This window comes from Lathyrus oleraceus, chromosome 7, assembly GCF_024323335.1.
Source record: "Lathyrus oleraceus cultivar Zhongwan6 chromosome 7, CAAS_Psat_ZW6_1.0, whole genome shotgun sequence".
Taxonomy (NCBI): domain Eukaryota; kingdom Viridiplantae; phylum Streptophyta; class Magnoliopsida; order Fabales; family Fabaceae; genus Lathyrus; species Lathyrus oleraceus.
The window spans coordinates 70,047,457-70,067,346 of NC_066585.1; positions in this window are offsets into that span (position 1 = coordinate 70,047,457).

Below are 19,890 nucleotides of genomic sequence, written 5' to 3' on the forward strand. Positions count from 1 at the left end.
ACCCACACTCCGGATTTTTGCATAAAATAACGTATCTTTCTGGATTTGATTTGTTAACATCGTAATCAACACAGTTTTTCAAGTGCCAGTTTTTTATTGCTAACAGACACTCTTCCTTGGTCCGAAATTGGTCACCCTTCTTTAACTCCTCATCAGACCTCATATATGGGTTGTAAAACATATCTGATGAGGCCTCATCCTCGCCCAAGTTAAGGGTTGTGAAGTGCGCAGGCGGTGAGTAGCGTTGCACTATAGGTATTTGGACTTGGTCTTCGTCTTCGGAATCACGGTTCACCAAGTCATCAACCACGTCTTCTGCATCATCAACCACATCGTCTTCAACGTGGTGTTCAACATTTTGTTCGTTATCATCCACAGGATCAATAACCTGTGACTGAATATTCTGAGTTGGTTGAAATTGTTCCAACACAACGTACAACACTATATATTCGTAACCAGAATACTCATGGTTACGAAACATGTATTGTGCCTCCATGTCATTTTGAATCAATGACTTATAAAACCTGACTGAGTTATTTTCAGAAAAAAAAGGTTGTTGATAAAAAATTTGGGACACGGGTTGTCTAAGTTTGGACTCAATCTTTTTTTTCAGATAAGAGAAGTCAGCTCCTCTATTTAGACAAAAACGAGTGCAATCGGTGTTTCTAAATAGGAAGCCAGACATATCACATTCATAAGTCTCACCATTGACATGAGCTTTGATTTTGTATTGTGATGAAGATGCCATGATATGTGAGGGTTTTGTGAAGATTTTGTGAAGATATATGTGAAGATATTTTGAAGATATATGTGAAGATATTGTGAATACCTTTGTGAAAATGTATGTGAATATTTATACTACCACCAAGTCTGCAACCAAGCCCACACATCTTTGCATGCATGTCTTCAACCAAGCCTTCCCCAAGAGTAACGCATGCAAAACTTGGACATGTGTAACGCATGCAAAAATTTGGGTAGGAGGAAGGCATGCAAAGTTGGCTGAGAATCTTGCAGGCTAGGTGGAGCTGCATGAATGTCTTCACATAAGACACGTCTACTGCATGCATCAGTCTTGTCTTCTCTGAGAATCTTGCAGGCTAGGTGGAGCTGCATGCATGTAATAATTTTGACACGTCTACTGCATGCATCAGTAGGTCAACAATAGTTGTAATACTCATATTTTCGGAAAATGCATTATACTACCACCAAGTCTGCAAGATTCCCATGCATGCCTATCCATCAAATGCGTTCACCACCTAATCTGTACCAATGCATGCCAACCTATCCACCTAGCCTGCAAGATTCCCACGCATGCGTTTTCAAATATGTTGTCTCGACTTTAGCTTTGCTTGCACCAATAATAGCTTCGTCTTCATGTGCAAATTGAAAGTGAATAACTCCATAGCTACAAGTTCAATCTTATTTAAGCTTAATTATTTATTTTAAACAACCTGATTAACTAAATTGAATTAAAAACCAATTTAAACTTTCTAAATCTATTGTACTAAAATAATATTCAAAGCAAGTTTCCCACGCATGCCTATCCATCAAATGTCTTCACCACCTAGTCTGCAAGATTCCCACGCATGCCTTACACGTGTCACATCTTTGCATTCAACACTACCACCAAGCCTTCCCCAAGACAAGACAAGTGCAACCTAATATGTACCAATGCATGCCAACCTATCCACCTAGCCTGCACCTATTCTGCAAGATTCCCACGCATGCCTTACACGTGTCACATCTTTGCATCATCAGGTTCCACCAAGCCTTCCCCAAGACAAGACAAGTGCAACCTAATCTGTACCAATGCATGCCAACCTATCCATCTAGCCTGCACCTATTCTGCAAGATTCTCACGCATGCCTTACACGTGTCACATCTTTGTATCATCAGGTTCCACCAAGCCTTCCCCTAGACAAGACAAGTGCAACCTAATCTGTACCAATGCATGCCAACCTATCCACCTAGCCTGCACCTAGCCTGCACCTATTCTGCAAGACTCCCACGCATGCCTTACACGTGTCACATCTTTGCATCATTAGGTTCCACCAAGCCTTTCCCTAGACAAGACAAGTGCAACCTAATCTGTACCAATGCATGCCAACCTATCCACCTAGCCTGCAAGATTCCCACGCATGCCTTACACGTGTCACATTTTTGCATATTCAATCTATTTGAAAACGAGTATAAATAGAAGGTCATTCTTGCAAGTTTTCATCAACCACTAACACTTTTATTCAGAGAACTCCGGCGAAACTTCTCATCCACCAAGCTTCGTTCTACATTGCAATCATGTCTCTTCTTACCATGGGCCAAGAACACAGAGGCACTAGGGAAAACATTGCCTCATTCGTATGTTTTTCTTGAACATTGCCTCTTTCGTATGTTTATAATTTGTTTTTTAAAAGTCCAATCTAATGATTGTTTATATTGTTTGTTTCTAAAGGATCCCAAGAAATTTCGTCAACGTTCACACCCTATGCCTTATCCAGACCCATGGTGCGTACCTTACATAGAGCGTGCGGGGTTCGGTCATGTTATGCATGTCGTAAATGCCACAATTGATGTCAAATTTATTCTTGCTTTGTGTGAACGTTGGAGACCAGAGACACACACTTTTCACCTACCAATCGGTGAATGTACCGTCACACTAGAGGACGTGTACATGCTTTTGGGTCTTCGAATAGATGGTAAGCCTGTGACTGGAAATGTTCAACAGCCCACCGAAATATGTGTTCAAATGTTGGGCGTAGATCTGGTCGAGGGTGAGGGATCTGCAAAAGCAAAGGGCCAGGGTATTAAACTATCGAGCCTCCAATTCTACCACGACTCCATAACTTTGATTGAGGATTCGTCCGAACAAGAAAAAATCATAAAAACCAGGGTTTACATTATGTTATTGTTTGGGAACTTGCTAATTCCCGAAGGCACGGGAAATAGCATAAACTTTATGTACTTGAGTTTGCTCGAGGACATTGATAGAATAAGCACGTATAGTTGGGGTTCTGCTGTATTGGCTTTTCTATATAGCTCTTTGTGTAAAAATGCACAAAATGACCACTGTACATTTTCCGGATGTGCTTTTTTGCTCCAAACATGGGGGTGGTGGAGATTGCCGAGGCTAGCCCCAAAAAATCCTAACGTCTACTCCTTCCCCTACGCAACTAGGTAAATTTATGATGTTATTTCATTTTGTATATTTATTCTATAAATATTTGTAAATAATATTATTTATCTTTTTTTGTTTAGGTTCATTACAACCGGACTAGATTACAGTCTTACCCCCAAAAATAAAATAATATTTTATCGTCAACTCTTGGATCGTCTCCGAGCACAAGATGTATTACCACTAAATCACTCATTTTCTAACTGATTTATTAATATCAAGCATTCTCAATAAATAACATATTTACTTTTTTCTTTGCAGTTTATTTGGAGGCCATATTTGGGATTGGAACATCAACCCAACCCCGAAGATGCAACTGTTTGGACAGCAAAAACGGCTATAATGCGGTTCACCACTGTGGAGATGCACCAAAGTGACCGTGTCAAACTGCAATTCGGAATGCATCAAGAAATCCCAGCCCCCCCAATGTCTTTGGAACCTTGGCATCTAAAAAAAGTCAGCCACCAGTGGTATGCCCAAAATTGGAAGGAATTTGCAAAGGAGTTCCGTAAAATGTGGAAAGACCGTGCCCATTATGTTCTACAATTTCCGGTGGCGCCCAACGAAATGAAGGCGACAAGGGAATATGTGGATTGGTATAGAGCAAATACAAATCCAGAAATGATTATGTCTGACACGTTCTATTTGGACGATCCCCGGATGCAACAACCATATTTCCAACAACAACAACCACCACAATATTCCCAACAACAACAACCACCACAGTATTACCAACAACAACCACCACCACCATTTTACCAACAACAACCACCACCACCTTATTACCAACAACAACCACCACCACCGTATTACCAATAACAACCACCACAACACATGTCCACCCCCAACCAAATCAACACTACATACCACAAACTCAACCCCAATACCATGAAGATTACCAACACCAACCTCTACATTCCCACCACCATCAACAGTCCCAACACCTACCACAATATCAATCCCCCCACATCCACCAATCCCAACACTTCCATCACGACAATGTCCCGAGCTCTTCCAATCCTCCACCTAGCCCTGACACGGGTATACAAGAGGATTACCAGCAAGACTACTACACACCACAACAAACATTGTTCTTTGGCCAACCTGATTCAACCCTAAACTACCAAAGACCACATTTCGAGGGCGCACCCAACAGTAGTCAGTTTGTCCCACCGAGACAAAGCTTTGAGGGCGCAGAGGGCACCCGTCTTTCCTACAGCATTGAAGGGACTTCGACCCAACCACAACGGCAAACGGCAAGGGGACGCGTTAGGACTAGGGGTGGTAATAGGGAAGCACCACCACCACGTGAACCGTCTAGGCAAGTAGTTAGACCTCCCCCGTGGGGATCGTACCAGGGACCGCATCATATGTGATAAATCCCAAATTAATAATGCAATGTTGTATCATATCTTTATAATATTTGTCTTGTGTATTATTTTAATAAAAATATTTTGTGTTTATTATCTTTATATCTTTATCTTTAAAGATATTGTCTATCATATCTTTATATATATATATATATATATATATATATATATATATATATATATATATATATATATATATATATATATATATATATATATATATATTAATTTACATGTATATAAATATTTATTTACATGTATATAAATTAATTTTTTTTCCAAAAATTTATAAATAATATTAATTACTTATAAATTAAATTAATATATATATATATAAATTAGTGTATATATATATATATATATATATATATATATATATATATATATATATATATATATATATATATATATATATATATATATCTTGTAAATAATATTATTTATATATATGTATTAATATAAATTAATATAATTTATAATAAATATAAATTAATAAAAAAAAAACATATTAAAAAAAAAAAATTTAAAGGTAGGCGCCACTCCTAGTGGCGACTTGCCCTACCCTTAAGGGTAGGCGCCAACTAGGGTGGCGCCCAAGGCAAAAATAGGGCAAAAAATGCCCATTTTTATAATTTTTTTTAAAATTGGGGTATTTTTGGAATTTTTTTAAAAAAATTGTATATTTAAAAAAAAACTTCTAATATTGATGATTCTTTATTCTTTATGTTTGTTTTAGATTAGTTTCCTCAAACATGTTCTCTTGGTACAACTTGACATACAAGAGTGTTGGTCGTTACTAGATTTAAGTCTCTAGATATTGGATGATAATGCCTAATGATAGGGTTATGTTTAATATTCACACATATACTGATAATTGATATCAATATCTTTATTCATTATTGAAACTTAATGATGTTGTATTAGAGCAAGAAACCGTCTATTAGTTAATACAAATGATATCACGTCGTTGACATCATAGATGAGTTGCAATGAGAGCAACATGTGGGCGTATTAATACTTGTGTGGAACAACATATTCCCGACCAATGGATATACATGATGATAAAGATGATTAAATCTAACCCCAACAAGTTTTCTCAATATTAACACTGAAATCTCAATTTATTTTCTATCATTTTTTCAATAACCAAACAACTATAAACAACTCTTGCTTAGAATCACAAAAACTAGTGAACCAATCTTCAAAACACAATCAGTTTGTGTAGATACAATAATATTGCACTTGTTGTTTGCACTGCAATATAATCTTAGAGAAAATGCATTACATTCCTTCTATACAAACCATACATTTCCCAAAATGTGTATGCAACTAATTAAAACAACGAGTTATAGGTTGTACACAACTCTTTATATTCAACTTATGAACCATTTTTTGTTGTATGTCACCACAATCCCTTATTATTTAGCGGTTCCTTATTTACATAATCCATTTGACCATCATATTTCTCAAAAGCACTAGAAACCGTCGTAGAAGACACACAACAAAAGTTAAAAAGCAAAAAATTACAAGTTTTCATTGAAACCCATAAAATCACAGTGCAAGAAAGGTGTTTGACAAGCTATTACAAAGAAATTTGGTTTTGTAACAAATTTAGAGATCCAAAAAATCGGTCACTAAAAGGTGACGTTTCAATTGGCATATGAGTTGGCATCCACAACGTCACATAGAAGTCACATAGAACATCTCATTGAATTTCACCAATATATCACACAAAAATGAATAATATGATATGTTTCGAAAAGTTGAGGACAAAAATGATCTCTTTTTTTCTTTTAAATTATGGTACTCAAATGAACCCTAAATACAAGATATGAGACGGGAAAAAAGGGATTAAACTAAATATATTTAACTTGAAGTTAAGTCAATCCTAGAACTTTACATTGTCTTTAATGAAAATTAAATTCATAAAAAATTATCATAGACCGTGATCTAGACTATATTTCACTTGAAGTGCGACAACTTCAAAAAATTTCACATATCAAAAGTGAATTAACCTCACAACACACTTACAACAATGCCAAGTAATACATGTGTACTAACCCCCACCTTGTATTTTCTTGAATATATCAACCTATGTCATTGATTTGAATTTTCCACAAATCAAAAACAATTATCCCATCCATTTTCTCTATCTCAAATTTTATACTTGAACTTGTGATTACAATTGTATTAATAGTATAAATTAGGCACAAGAGAGGATTCCATGAAACTCACGGTGTCAAAATGGACACACTTAAATACCAAATCTTTGTTAACCATAGTTATCCTAAGACAACACTTTCACACCACAATTCTTCTTTTCTGATGTAAAATATCCTACAATATTACAACTACAAAATATTTTAAAATGTGTGAAACATATATCAAATTTGATATTTTAATATTTTAGATGAAAATGTGACACATCTCTTATAACTCTTGTCGCTCACAAGTCACAACTTCATAAACTTCCTTAACATATCAATCCAAGACAGTTTCATAGAAATAGTCAAACTTTAACAAACACGTGTGGACTGATAAATAGAATACTATCAACATAAAATAGAATAATAAGACTAATAAAACCCATGTACTATCCGTATAGTATAATAGGGTGGAACCGTGTGAGAATTTTTAGTCGTTTTTGTCTATATAAGAAGCTTTAGGAACCTTTCATACACAATCAACACAATAATTTGCAATTCTTGCTTTCCCCATACGACAGGATATATCTATACAACTTATATAGAGATGGGTTTTGTGAAGAGCTGTAAGAGAGTATGGGGAAGCAAGAATAGATTGTATCCAGAAGAAACTTGCAGCAGAAGCTATGGAAAATTATCGTCAGACAAGAGCCACAAACAAAAGGATAATATTAAGAAGAAGAAACCAGTAAATGGTTGTGTTTGTGTCTATGTTGGACCTGAGAGACAGAGATTCATAATCAAAATCAAAATATTCAATCACCCTTTATTCAAAGCGCTTTTGGAAGATGTTGAGAATGAATATGGATATAGAAATGATGGTCCTCTATGGCTTCCTTGTCATGTTGACTTTTTCTGCGAGGCACTTGTGGAAATTGAGAGTGCTGATGAGAATGATATCGGTTTCGTGTGTTGCAGCTTTCCAATTTTGGTATAATTAAGTTGTAAAATTAATACTTGTAGATGTATATAAAATCTATATCTATGACTTTTTGAAAATGACGCCATTTTGATTGGAGTATATTTTACAATGATCAAAACTATTTGTTTTTTCTAATCGTATTTGCATATTGTAGATTTCATTTGCTTTAATAGTTGTTATAATTTTAAGTGTAGATATGGATTATTAAATAGATAAGTAAATTTCCTAAAATAAAATGTCGCTAACTATTTATTAGAGTTACACTTTGAGAGAGAAAAATTGAAATTATGGTTGATTATGAATTGTTAACTAACTATTATCACCAAAGAGTGTTTTAGTTTGGTTGTGAATGAAGTTTTATATATGGCTACGAGAGAAATAAGGAGTTGTTTGGAGATGATGGTAGACTATGAAAAGGTTTATGATAGTGTGAGTTGGAACTATCTTAGGAGGGAGGACTAGAAATGAGTTTGTCAAGATTTATATTCCATAATCATCGGTAAAAGAAACTGGAAGGCAAGGATAATGTTAGCTTGATTTGGTTATCAACAAACTGTAACTTATGGCTGATGAGGAATGCAATCATGTATCAAGGTGGTATCTTCAACTTTGAGGATTCTTGTTTTTCAAGTAAATTATTGTCTTGGAAATGGACTGTTTTAGATATTAAAAGTAATCTTAAGTATAACTTTTATGATTGGCTTACCTTCCCTTTGAATTGTATTAGGAGGTAAATCGAGTTGACTTTGTTTCTCAGTGTTTTTTGGGTTACAGTATTCCTTATACTCTTTTTTTATCAAAATATATATATATATATATATATATATATATATATATATATATATATATATATATATATATATATATATATATATATATATAAACCAATGATGACAACTCTCACTATTACAAATAATATATTTTATGAGAAAGATTTCACTTTGATTAATAAATAGTTTAGGTATATTTTTTGAGTGCAGATGTTTAATTTTTTTAATAAAAAAATTCAATCTTTTTCGTCGGATATTTGTACTAACCGAGGGAATAGTTCTATCGGGATTTACGCTTTGATTTCCTCGTTACTGTATTTTTTATTTTTATTTTTATTTTTCATTTGATTTAAAGACCAAGGAATACATTATTTCAGTTGACGTCTTTCTCTTTTTTTATTTCTTTTAAATTATGAAATTAATCTTTGTTGCATGAAAAAGAAATAATCGATACAAAAACATTAAAGTATTTTTTTGCTTTAATAGCCGATGTGAATGATCTTTTTGCTTGAATGAGCTTCCCACCTTCTTGTTACGTGGAGCTTAGCTTCCAACATTTGGTATGAAATTTTTAGATGATTAGGGATTCAGTTAGCTCTTTCTAGAAATCTTATTTCTCTTTTTCCGATCTTTTGTTCACTAGGGGATAGGGCGAAGGTTCAGGAGAGATTTTTCATAATTTGACATGAAGTTGGTTGAGCAATTTGGTAGATGTGTAATGATAAGTTTTTCTCCGATATTTAACAAGTGCGAGAGAGATGAAGGATAAGAGTTATTTGGAGCTGGTTTATTTGCAGACGAATAAGAACTATTTCCTTTTCTCTGCCTTCAGAATTCTAACACGTGTTTAAACCAATAGAAATTTGATATATAGAAAAATTCTTTGTGAAAGAGAGAGCTTTTTATTTTTTGGTTGGTCCCTCTCTGTGTGTGTAGTGGTTTTGATTTTCCCCGGTGGATCCTTGTTTGGTTGGTGGTGGGATTATTGTTCTAAATTCTAGCTTAGTTAGTTATTAGGTCGATCTATGTCAATTGTCTGGGTTTTCGAATTTTCTTGTTTTTGTTGATTGTCAGAGGTGTTTTCTTTTACGGTTTTCATTTCTGAGTCTCAACTTTTGATCCATCTTTCACACATTTTTACTAATTTAACAAAAAAAATTATAAAAAATTTGTATTAATTGTATTACACCGTTGACCGATTAATCCCTCCCTCCAAGTTGAAACGGAAAGTTCTTATTGTTTTCTCAATTACCGTCAGCCAAGAATGACACCGCCAGAGTCACAAACATTCTCCTCACATTTTTTCATATTATTCTTTGACTTTTTTTTATATTATATTGAAGACGATTATATTAATACTATAGGATTTTCTGTTCTCACTAACCAACTATTAATCTCTTTAACTTTTATAAGTACTACCAACTATGAATTGACTGAGCAAGCATACGATATGATTTGTTTTATTACTCAAATTCCTTACTGAAGTTGAGGTCATTCTTTATGGACAAAATTCAAATGTAGCATTGTATGAAAACAAGATATTCAAAATTTGACAACACGTGTGGACCAATAAAAAATAAACTTTAGTAACATATGCAATAATAATAGCAGTGGGACCCGTTTGAGAGTTTTTTGGTCTATAAAAGGAACTTAACTTGATGTATATTCCTAGGATCGTTTCATACTATTAATCAACACCTTCATTTCTAATTTTTCCTGCTTAATTTATATATAGATGGATTTAGTGAAGAAGTGTAAAAGAGTATGGGGAAGCAACAATAGATTGTATGGTTCAGAAGACAGTAGTCGCAGTTGCAGCTATGACAAATTATCAGAAAAAAAAATCAACAAAGAGCAAAAAAATAATACTAAGAAACCAGCAAATGGTTGTGTTTGTGTCTACGTTGGACCTGAGAGACAGAGATTCATAATCAAAATCAAAATATTCAATCACCCTTTGTTCAAAACACTTTTGGAGGGTGTTGAGAATGAATATGGTTATAGAAATGATGGTCCTCTATGGCTTCATTGCGAGGTTGACTTGTTCAATGAAGCAGTTCTGGAGATAGAGAGTTCTGTGAATGATATGGGGTTTGTTGGTTGCAATTTTCCAACGAGTCACAAACTTAGCCCGGTTTATAATTATCTTGTTTTGGTATGAAATTGTGAAGTTAAATGATGTAGATATGTATCATTAGAAAAGATGGATTCTTGTGAAACAAATGTTATTTCATGATAATTTAGCAGAAAGACATGTTTATAATAGTGGTATTTGCAGAAAGGCATGTTTATAATAATGGTATTTGCAGAAAGACATCTTTCCTTTTTGTTTTTTGTATGGCTTTATATGTTTATTTTGAAATTTTCACTTTAATAACCTCTTTTCCTCCCTTACATTCTATTTTATATATATATATATATATATATATATATATATATATATATATATATATATATATATATATATATATATATATATATATATTTATTTATTTATTTATTTATTTATTTATTTATTTATTTATTTTTGAAATATTAAATATGATTTGAGTCTAAATTTATTATTTGTATTTTGGTTTTTTGAGTTTAATTGTTTTGGACTTAGGTAATTTTGGGAAATGTTTCTAAAAAATTCTTGTAGTGTTTGAAGTGTCTAGATATTTTTTAGGGTTGTAATATTTTATAGAATATCATGTTGGAATTTTTAGAGTTGATAACTCTCTAGAATTAGTGTGTTTAGAGTTCTCCATAGACTACTATAAATAGATATGTAATCCTACACTTTTGTATCATGCAACAATAAATGTTCTCTCTTCCACAAAGAACTTTCATATCTATCAAGTTTCTATTCAAGCCTCTAATATTCCCACACACTTTTCCTAAACACAAAAGACATTATTTCGAACACAGTGGTACCAGAGCGTCAAGGTCCTCAAAAGATGGCGAATGGAGTTTTCCCTTTCCAAATGTTGATGCTCACAAAGAACTACTATGACAACTGAGGTATCAAGATGAAGACGCTACTGTTGGAACATGATTTGTTCATGCCCTTAAAAGGTTTCGATGATATTCAATTATTTAAGGAACAATAGGGTTTACTAATGGTTATTCTAGTGTGCAAGATCAAAAGACATTAACCTTGATATAAATTAAGTTAATCACCTAGAAGAATCATCAAAGAGAAGCAAAGTCGGTATGTATTTAAAGGATCAGAACTAAGCCTACAAGATCTGAAGTCAAATTACATCAAAGTTTTAAAGCCTAACAAAAGACACAGTTCCACAAAGAAGTGATTCAGATTTAGATTGATCAGAATCTGTAAGTTATTCATCAGCATTTGAAGGCTTCAGACTCTTGTCTCGATCCAACCTCTGATGACAGCTCAACTTCTAAAATACCAAAGAGCATATGATCTGCACATTGTTTCAAAACAGTCTTGTCTTATCAAAGCCCTGGAATTCTGTACAAAGTCTACTAGGGTTTCATGTTGCAAGACTCAAGAAATAAATATGTGATATCTTTAGTTTTCTCTACCTATTCGTAGATATCTAGTACCTTGAAAGCTACTGAGAGCGTTGCTATTATTCAATGGACAAGGCTTTATACCCGGTGCTAATCTGCAACGACTCCCTTGGCATACTTCCTCAACAAGCATGCTCATTATGCTCCAACTCTCCAACGTCCATTTTCCTAGTATTATAAAAGGAAGTTCAAGGATATGAAGAAGATGCTGAAAAATGATTGATCAAGTTGATCATCATAGGTTTGTTGAATTTGGGTGAAAACTCTGAATATGTTAAAAATTCAAATACTATGAAACTCTTTGAATAAGTTGTCAACAGAACCATACAACACAAGAGGATCTGATACAAACAAGAACACTTATCTATATTTGTTAGCTTGTACAATAGAGTCTTAAGATTTATTTCCATTGTTAATCTTAGAAATCTTAAAGACATTAGGATATGTGTTATAACTATGCACTACAAATAAGAGCATCAAGTGCATTTGTAATTACTATTCTAAATTGCTGATTAGAATATGTAAGAAGTCTATTGCTGGGTGCTTGAGAAAATAAGTCTCTTTCTGTTATATTGAGCAAAGAAGTCTCATGTTGGATGCCTGAGCAAAGAAGTCTATTTCTATATAGATTGAGCAAAGAAGACGCATTCTTGCGTGAAGAGCAGAAAGTCTCTTTCTAGATAGATTGAGCAGGATGTCCTGAATGGGTAGTTCAGGCAAGGGATTATCTTGCTTGAGGGCTTGACCAGGAGTCTCTTTCTGTGGGATTCAACATGAAGTTCTGAACAGGTATTTAAGGCACGAAAGTCTCTTGGTTTAGGGCTTGAGCGGAAGTTTCTTTCTAGGTTGATTGAGCAAATTGTAATCTGAGTGATTATCGTGAAAATATCTTGTTCCGCAAGGGAACTGGACTACTATCGGTTTAAAAGGAACCATGATATATTATGTGTCTCTTCATTTACTTTTGCATTTACATTCTGCTATGCAACAAACTCTGAAGTTAGACTCTGATCTGATTTAGACTCTTACTTGGATTAGAATCTGAGCTTGACATCTCAGGATCTGAACAGGTTTAAGAAAAAGAAGTAAATTTCATTATACACAATTCAACCCCCCATTCTTGTGTATAGATTTCTCACCTTCAATTGGTATCGGAGCCCGACTGTGTTTATTTCACTTAACAGTGAAACAGAAAAGATCTGATCAGAAAAAGCTACTCAAGCAGTGATTAGCTTTCTTTGAAGTTTTCTCCATTAGTCACGAAATGGAAACTACATAAGGTAGAGAAAGATGAGCTAAAGGGATTAATAAACTTGTTTCCATTCTAACTCACCTGTGTTTGTGAGTATGAAAGGATTTTTAATCTTTAAGACTAACTCATGGGACAAGTGTACTTGTTGAAGAAATCAAGAAACATTTTCTGCTTTAAGTCATTTACTTTGTGAGTATGAAAGAATTTCTTAATCCTTAAGACTTACTCATGGGATAAATGTTCTTGCTGCATGAATCAAGGTTTAATCTTGATCAACTTATTTAAAAGGAAGACTGATCAGATTTCCAGATCCTCAAAAGTCAGAAAAACCAGAAGAAGCTTTTGTTTGAGAAGAAACTAATGGGAATTCTGATGATGAGGAAATGACCTTACTTTTCAATAGATTTCAACAACTGACCAAGAGTAATAAGGGACTCTTTTGTAGAAGCTCTAACTTCAAAGGCTTATGTTCGAAGAACAGAGAAGAGGATCAAAAGATCTACTACAATTGCAATAAGCCTAGTCACTTCTAAAATGATTGTCCTAATCTACAAAAGGACGGGTCATTTAAGGGAAGAATTCTGAAGGAAAGTTTCAGAGAAAGTTCAAGAAAGGTCTCATGGAAACATGGGATGAACTTGATGGCGATTAAGAATTAGAAAGAGAAGCTGAAGAAGCCAACCTTGCACTGATGGCTCTTACGCTCTCTGGTTTAGAGTCTGAGTTCGGCCGACCTCTGAATCTGATGATGAAGATATGGTATATTTTAACCTATCTTGGTCTGATCTTATTTGTGATTTCATGAGCCTTTCTCAAGGTTAGGAAATCTTCTAAAGAAATTGTTGAGACATTGGAAAGAAATGTAGCTGCTGCCTGAGTAGGATATGGATCTTCAAGATTTCTTAACAATAGATCTTAACAGAACTCTGCTTGCATCCATGATCTATGGAGTAAGTAAGAGAAAAAGAGATGGTCCGGGCTTCCATGAAATGTGTGGTTCTGAGAACCATGACATGGAAGAATCTCTTAGAACCATCTTCTTCAAGTCATGCTTATGACTTATTAGTGTCTGATACTGAAGGGATCATAGTTATGAACCCATTAGAGTCAGTAACAGAGAAGTCAAAGGTTCTGATAGAAAATGATACCTCAAGGTCTTAATTTCTAGACAACATATGACTACATCCTATAACAAGAGGGAATCATATGTTCTAATCCTAACTATGAAATAGGAAGGACAGTTAAAGTATGGAGAAAGGCAAAATAAGAGTACTATGGTCACTAATACTACTCCAAGACTGTGTTGAACAAGAATTATGTTCAACAACAAAAGTGTTTAAGATTGATTCTCATTAGTAAGAACATTGTTGGAACCTAACGTTGTTCAGAAGCAATACCAAGGTATGTCTAAACTCCTTCTTTTTATTTAGACAACTTTTATGAAAGAGATATTATTTATTTTAGTCTATGTATCTAAATCCTTGATGCATAACTATCTTAGATAATATATTTGCATAAGAATTTTTAGAACAAGTGGAAAATATTCTTTTGTATCCTTGTTCATATTCTTTGTTCAAAACCAAGTATTGTGGGCTCAAAAGTTTTGATCACAAAAGTGATGTTATTCAAGTAAACTCTTTAGTGAGTTGTTTTGCTTGTTTTACCCTTTGTCTTTTAAATACTTAATTCTTATCTAAGAAAAGGGGTTTTTGATCTTATTTTAAAAAAAAAACTTGATTCTGAATATGGAGTATCAAAAACTAATATTAATCAGAAGTAGCTTCATCAATCTCTTGAGCAGACTCTAATGACAGTGTAGCCTTTAAAAAGCATCAGGCTCTGAGACTCAGAAAAAGAATAAGGGTTTCTTGTAAATTTTTATAAAAATCCATGTGTCTCAAAATTACTATGCTAGTTATGATGCTCTTTGGGAAGAATTTGTAGAGTAGTGATGCTTTACTCATTGGATTTTGTTTTGCCTCCCTCTCTTTTCATTTCTTACTTTTTCTCTGCACTTGTTTATCTTACTTGTTGGTTTTTCCAAAATATTTTATGTGTTTTGTCTTTTCAAAACCTAGTTGTCTTAAATCTTTTTCTCTCTGGTTTTTGCCTTTTCATTCCCTATTTAAATTGATCTTCCTCAATTTAAATTTCTCATTCTGGTTTTACAATATGTCCATCAAACCTGGTTGACACAGTTGTGCAACCTTGCCTTGGTTTTCAAAAGCTCATATCTCTCGCTTATGTCCTAACCTAAGATGACCTCTAGCTCAAACCTTAGCATGAGAAACCAACTGAAGAGCATCAATGAAAGGCTAGCTCTTCTTGAAGAATTGGGAGTGTCTGACTGTGATCTTATGCTTCTTTTTCACTCAGACTTATGAGTGAAATTTCATCAAGTAATATTCAACCTCCTGAAAATAACACTGGCTCACCTTGAGAGAAAATGGTTATTCATTCCTTTAGAATGAGTTCTGGGCGAACTCGTCTCTTTGTAAGGAAATCTTGTAAGTCTAGATGAAGTTTCATTTAACCAAGGGCTGAAGAGTTATTGGTGAAGATCATAATAGACTTGAGGAAAGTTCAGCTCCATCTCCTTCGTCTTCTTCCACCAAACTTCAGCAGTCTTTCTAAGTTGCCTTTGTTTGAGGTTTTCCTCTCAATTTTTGTAGTCATTTCCTTTCCTTTTCTTTTTTTTGTAACTTATTCTTAGGGAATTTTTAGTTTCTCTTTTATGCATAGTTTTTTTTCTTAAGACTTGTATGTTCAAATTAGGTAAATTTGATGTATTCTTTCTTAGTCTCTGATTGTATAACCAAAACAATTTTTGTGGTTAATTGGATATATCAAATGAATTGAATGAAAAAGAAACATCAAGTTAAGAGTATTGTGTTTTGTTTTCTGAATTTTGGCCTACTTAAATTAGTTTACAATAAAGGAATTAACTAATGATTAAAAGAATCGTTTTCTATTATAAAAGGGAAAAGAACTTCATTGAACTGTCAGTCTAAAGGAAAAGTTTACAAACCTCAATCTAAGACATGTCAAACTCAGGGGGAGCTTACAAATCTCAGACCCTGATGTTAGAATTTGTTGATTAAAATTCTAGGAGTAAATTAACATAGATAAGAAATTAAAAAGAGATTTCAAACATCGTCTTAATGGACTGTCAGACTTAGGGGAACCTTACAAATCTCAGCCTATGATGTTAGACTGTGTTAATTAAATCATCAACCATTTTTCTTAAATACATATGTTCGTCATCATCAAAAAGGGGGAAATTGTTGGAACAAGATTTGTTCATACCCTTAAAAGATTTTGATGGCAACAAAATATTTAAAGAACAATAGGGTTTATTAATGGTTATTCTAGTGTGCAGGATCAAAATACATTAACCTTGATATACATCAAGTTGATCACTTAGAAAGAACCATTAAAGAGAAGCAATGTTGGTCTGTATCTAAAGGATCAGAACCAAGCCTGCAAGATCTGAAGTGAAATTACATCAAGGTTTCAAAGCCTATCAAAAGACTCAGTTCCACAAAGAAGTTATTTAGATTTTGATTGATCAGAATCTATAAGTTGTTCATCACCATCCGAAGGCTTCAGACTCTGGGCTCGATCCAACCACTGATGACATCTCAGCTTCTAAAAGACTGAAGAGCACCTGATCTGTACATTGTACCAAAACAGTCTTGTCTTATCAAATCCCATAATTCTAGACAAAGTCTACTAGGGTTTCGTGTTACAAGGTTCAAGAAAAAAAGATGTGTTATCTTCAGTCTGCTTTACTTGTTGGTAGACATCTAGTACCTTGAAAGGTATTGAGAGCGTTTCTATTATTCAATAGACAAAGTTTCATACCAGATACTAATCTCCAACGACTCTCTTGGCATACTTCTTCAACAAGAATGATCATTATGTTCAAACTCTTCGACGACTATTTTCCTAGTCTTATAAAAGCAAGTTCAAGATATGAAGAAGATGCTAAAAAATGATTGATCAAGTTGATCGTCATAGGTTCGTTGACTTTGGTTGAAAACTCTGAATATGATGAAGATTCAAATACTATGAAAGTCTTTGAATAAGCTATCTATAAACAGAACCATAAAACACAAGAGGATCTGATACAAGCAAGAACACTTTTTTATATTTATTAGCTTGTACAATAGAGTTTTAAGATTTCTTACCATTGTTAATCTTAGAAATCTTAAAGACATTATGATATGTGTTGTAACTATGCATCATTGATAAGAGCATCATGTGCATTTGTCATTACTATTCTAAATTGCTGATTAGAATATGTAAGAAGTCTCTTGTTGGGTGCTTGCGAAAATAAGTCTCTTTATGTTAGATTGAGCAAACAAGTCTCTTTCTGGGTGCTTGAGCAAATAAGTATCTTTTTGGATAGATTGAGCAAGGAAATCTCATGCTTACGGGCAGAACACGAAATTTCTTTCTAGGCAGATTGAGCAGGAAATCCTGAGCAAATAGTTATGTCAATTATCTGTATTCCTCAGTTTTCTTCTTCTTGATGGTTGTCGGAGGGGTTTTCTTTGGTATTTTTATTTTCGAAATCTCAACAATTGATTTATCTCTTTTTCTCTCATTTTATACTAATTTAACGGGAAAAAATTATAGAAAATTTGTATTAATTGGATTAAACGGTTGACCGATTAATTCCTCCTTCCAAGTTAAAACGGAAAGTTCTTATTGTTTTCTCAATTACCGTCAATCAAGAATGACAGTGCCATGGGTCACACATCTTCTCCTCACATTGTTTCCCTTTTAGTATATAATATTTATATCGGAAAGGATTATATTAATACTAGGATTTTCTGTTCTCACTAACCAACTATTAATTCCTTAGTGAAGTTGAGGTCATTCTTTAAGGACAACATTCAAATGTAGCATTGTATGAAAACAGGATATTCAAAATTCTACAACACGTGTGGACCAATAAAAAATAAAATATAGTAATATATGCAATAATAATAGCAGTGGGACCCGTTTGAGATTTTTGTGGTCTATAAAAGAAACTTAACTTTTTGTATATTATTAGGATCGTTGCATACTCTTACTCAACACCTTCATTTCTAATATTTCCTGCTTATTTTATAGAGATGAATTTAGTGAAGAAGTGTAAAAGGGTTTGGGGAAGCAGCAATGGATTGTATGATTCACAAGACACTACTCAAAGTTGCAGCTATGACAAATTATCAGAAAATTTCCACAAAAAGCAAAAGAATAATACTAAGAAACCACCAAACGGTTGTGTTTGTGTCTACGTTGGACCTGAGAGACAAAGATTCGTAATCAAGATCAAAATATTCAATCACCCTTTGTTCAAAATGCTTTTGGAAGGTGTTGAGAATGAATATGGTTATAGAAATGATGGTCCTTTATGGCTTCCTTGTGAGGTTGACTTGTTCAATGAAGCAGTTGCGGAGATAGAAAGTGTCGTTGGTTGCAGCTTTCCAATTGCTCACAAACACAGCCAAGTTTCACGCTTTTCATTGTCTTGTCGGTCTAACCTGAGTTGTGCTGTCAATTACCAGATTATTGTATAAAGTTGTGAAACTAACTCATGTTAGTTAATATTTTCAGTTAGTTAGTTAGCATTTCTGTAGCTATAAACTTTATTGATTTTCTAGGAGTTGTATACTCATTCAATCATTCTCTTGTAAATTCTGAAAAAGTTAACTGTAAAAGAAAGAGCTTTCTGCTCAGAATTGTTCTCAGAGAGAATTAAAGTCGGAGTTCGATGTTCCAAGCCGAATCATTAGATTGTGCTGTTTCTTTTCTTCCTCTTATTTACTAACTGTTTCTTTCAAATCTCTCTAAGAAATACTCTTACTCTATAAATGGAGTGGCGTGAGTGTGAATCCTAGGTTTAATCTCGGTAACCATGTTGAAATGTGAGGTTGAAAAATTTACTGCTCAGAAATGACCTTTCCCTAAGAAATGATTACAGAGAATATTCACCATAATACTTTGAATAAAGTTTGTTGCCTAACACCGTTTATTCATGTGTAAATTTTATGAATTTGTATTTTCTCTTATTTAATATTTAATTTTGTATTGATTACTAATTATTTTCGTGTTCTTGCACTAAGGAGAATTGTAATTATGTTATGTTCGATAGTCAAACATATTGATTTAAAGATAAGAGATATAAATTCACGTGTAAGTTTGTATTTTATGTGTCCTAGTAATATATATTTATAATTAATACTAAAATGTACGTTTTACTTTTGAATATTTTTATTAATTTTAAATATTTTTAACTTATTAAGCTATGAAGGGATACTATGTTGCAAGGTTTTAGAAATAAAAAAATTCAAATTTATTAGTCATAAAGTAAGTATTATTAATTGTGAACATATTCATTTATATTTATAATAATTTTTTATGTGTATTATTATTCAATATATTAGGTTTATTTGTTTCGGCAACTTGCATCTTTGAATTTTATGAGTCACAATAATTTTATTTTTTGGTTGTTGTCTTGTTGATTGAACCATTTAATATGTTTGATGTTTTTTTTTTTTGTAAGAAAACGAATTTGTACAGTTTCTGAGTCACTGTATATATCTTTGATTAGCCTCCGATGTAAATATGTATAGATTTTGTAAATATGCATAGTATTTGTTAGGGTATATAATGTGTGTCAATTTGATT